Here is a 4186-nt window from a genome sequence, read left to right on the forward strand (position 1 = left end):
CCTTTATGTTTCTGATTTGCCCAGATCGCACAGAGTCGCAGGGCAAAGAGCATACACAGAAATGAAAGGTATAGATCCGGTTAAAAAAAAAGGGCTAAATAAACCGAAACCGAAATAAGCAAAGAGAAAATAATAGTAAACTGCAAAAAATCACTGTATACCTCCCGATCTGAAAAATGACGCAGCTAGGGCTACCGGAAACCTTTTCGCGTGAAACGAAAAGGGTTCATCACTGGAACAGATGCTCTGAACGCAACAGAGCAGTCCTCTCTCGGCCCGAAAGCAGTCAAAAACAGCAGATCTAGGAAACGACAGCCGCATGCAGTTCTACCGGCTTCAGATTTGGATCACCAACGGACGCGGCCCTCAAATAGCTCCGATACCATGTAGGAATTTACAGGGTAAGTTCCTTAGAAAGAACACCAAAAGGACACCGCTCACAACCAGATCACAGATCAATACGCCAGTATTTTTGACGTGGTTAAAACCCTCAAAGAGGGAAACAGTCTACGGCCTGTCCCAACGTGGGTACTACAGGCAATTTATTAATCAAAAAATGAAAATTTACATAAGCTTCTCTCATGCACGGATTACCCGAACAATGACCCTCCATGCGCTTTAAATAGAACTCATGGACCAATCGGGTGTCAAGCCACGGATCAAGTGTCGGTAATATCGAGGAGAGAATGAACCGTCGGATCACTACATATCGTGACCGTCGGATTGTAAGTTACAAAATGTACAACGGTAAAGAAACACACTTTATCTAACTCTATACTAGACTAAGTTGAACTTAACTATTTCCTATGTGTCGGAATATCCTAACACATGTGAGTCCATGTCTGGACTACATATATCGGTATGTATGATTTCTAATATGTCTGAACTCCTATTGGCACCTTTCTTTGACTTGTTGGTCTGCTTTCCCTTTATGCAGTCCACACAAGTCTCAAAATCAATAAAATCTAGAGTACTAAGTATTCCTTCATTTACCAATCTTTTAATTCTATCTATGGAGATATGACCTAGTCTCCGGTGCCATAATGTAGAGGAATCTTCATTGATAACACATCTTTTAGTGCCAGTGTGAACATGCATTGAATCATAAGTGACATTGTTTTGTAAATTAATGCAGTAAAGACCGTTAGACAAAATACCATTCCCAACATAATTAGATTTATAGAATAGACTGAAAATTTTTTCTGAAAAGTTTAAGGAATATCCGAAAGGTACAAGCCTTGAAACTGAAATCAAGTTTCTAGAAAAACTTGGAACATAAAAGGTTTTTTCTAATTCCAAAACAAACCCACTACTTAAAGTTAAATAACATGTTCCTATAGCTTCGACATGTGAGTCCATCTTGTTTTCTGATAAGATGCTTTGCTCACTCCCCACTGGCTTCCTTATGTTTTGCAAACCTTGTAAGGAATTCGAAATGTGAATTGTTGATCCAGAATCAATCCACCATGTGTTAATATTAACGTTAACCATATTAGATTCATAACAAACAAATGAGATTATTTCCTTAAGTTCGGGAATGTCACAACGAATTTCAGAGAAATTTCCAGGTTGTACTGCTGCATCAAAATAAAGAATCGCATGCCTATGTTAAAATTGAGGCTTAATAAACTTTCATGTTTTACCAATGTAAATCATGCTAAAAAGAATTGAATCAAATGACATAAAAATTGCCTGTGGGCTAAATTTTTAATTCAAACAGATTCAATAAAACTTCATCAACTTTCATGTTTTACCAATGTAAAACATGCTAAAAAGAATTGAATCAAATGACATGAAAATTGCCTGTGGGCTAAATTTTCAATTCAAATAGATTCAATAAAACTTTATGATAAAACTTATTAATTCATAACTCCTGTGGGTAGGTTATGAACTTTTATCCTAATTAATCACATAAATATAATAAAAATTCCTGTGGGATAAAATTTATTATATTCAGTGTAATTAATTACAATTTAATGTCTAAATAATCTTTATGTGATCTTGCCAATCAATATATAATTTTATTTAATTAAAGATGCTGTGGCTATTTTCTAATTAATTAAAATCATATGGATCACTAGACATTATTTTGTTGCATAAACAAACTTAACCAGAGAGAAAAATAATGTTTACTGAAAGGAGTAAGTCAAAATGACATTTTAATAAACTCCATATCACTGTAATATTTTTCCAGCAAAATCAAATTTACATTCCTTAGTCTAACTGTCCCATAATTTATTTAAGACTAATTCTTAAATTAATTACAAAATGGGCTCTAAACAATTTGCAAACAAAACTGCAAATTTGAAATATTATTTATATATATTTATATAAAATTTCATGTGAGCCTAAACCAAACACGCATAAAATAATATATATATATATATATAAAATAAAAGGTTAGTTGATCGTGCAATTACTTTTATTGAAGTGAAAGACCCAATCATTAGTAATAAATTGTAATTGCATAAGGTATAAAATTGTTAATTAGTTTATATATACCTATGGTTCACATAATCTTTATATAAATCAATAATCACAATATTATATTGAATTAACTGCAAAGTTTATATGTAAACATTTCTTTGCCACATATACCATTAAATATTAAAGAAGTGTTAAACCACCTAATGCCCACACCTGAAAAGTGCTCACTATAACATCAGCTTAATGAAGAGTCAATACTATACGTTGAATGAAGAGTCAATAGTATATGTTGAATTAAGTTACAATATATTAAAAATTACATTGTAATTTCCAACCAAAAGGCTTTAGGTTGTCACTTGAAAATAGCTTATATTTCCAGGGCAATTAAACCAATTTATTTTCTCAATAAACTGCAAACAGATCAAGTTAGCAGACAAATGGGCTCTAAACGTTAACTAAATTAAACTACCTTCGAGGAGATTCCCTGGTTTTAACTCTAGTCTATATATACCAAATATATCAACCCGGTGCCATTTAACCAGAGCTTGCATAATACAATCTCGTTTACCATGAAATAAATCATATAAGATTCATCAAAGTAACCAGCTTTGAAAAATATTTACAAACATATGCAAGAAGGCACTGTTCTATGGTACAATTATATAGATACACATATTCAAAATATAGTCGGCATATGGTGATAAAGCCAATGTAAACATTAATATTCAGTTAGGCCAATGACTAATGAAATACCACAAAACTCCCAAATGTGAAGATAACAAAGAAACAGATTTGGTCGTGAACTATGGTGAGGTAAACATGACAATTTCGCTATTTCTCCAGTCAACCCTTCAATATTAACAGCCAAATAGTCCTTAATAAAAGAAGTAAAAGGAAATAGAACCGGCCAACTAGTCATAACTAACGTAGTACAAGGAAACAGAACCTCTATATAAAGTCATAACAAGTACTGGTAAAAACAACAATTTTTACAGCGGTTTTTCCCCAATCCTATCGAAAATCCATTTAGAACTTCTCATAATTCTCAATGGCATGAGAAACTAGGATTTCAGCAATGCCAAACTACAATCTTAAAATATTTTACATGTGACTCCTCTAGTATAACAACAACACGTCATGCTATTCAGGGGTAGGCGAAAATAATTCGATGGTCACACGGAACCGTAAAAGCCATGATATGCAGCGTCTAATTCGATGGTCACACGGAACCGTAAAAGCCATGATATACACTGCAGACGCTGCAGACGTCAACGAAAAGCCCAAAACGAATATGGCATAGACCGCTATAACAATGAGTAGCCCCAAGCCCTCAGAACTATGCTCACAACACAAGCGTAGGAAATTTCCTTTGACGCATATATAGACCGTAAAAGCCATGATAGGAAGAGTAGAGTTCCTCCTTGGAAAAATACAGCGCAGAGGAGAGATAGAGGAAAAGCACCATGCCAAGATGCATGCACTGAGGGAGAGTGACAAAGACCCAGTTCGCAGCAGCAAAGGGGAAAGCTCTCCAATTCGAACACGGATTCAGATCAAGAAAACTCGCAAAAATCAGAACTATGGTGCTATGGCCAATTACACACAGGTCATGTATTCGACCCACGGTTTGTGCAAAAAGAAATAAATTATGGAACGAAACGGTGGATCAAAATTTGTTTCTTGGCCAACATACAGCAAGGCAGAGGTAAAAGGGCTCCGATACCAAATGTTAGAAAACTAATCAACTTAAACATCAATT

Source organism: Pinus tabuliformis, chromosome 3_2 (genome assembly GCF_031772625.1).
Source record: "Pinus tabuliformis cultivar Carrire ecotype Pingquan chromosome 3_2, CPIR1, whole genome shotgun sequence".
NCBI classification, from domain to species: Eukaryota; Viridiplantae; Streptophyta; class Pinopsida; order Pinales; family Pinaceae; genus Pinus; species Pinus tabuliformis.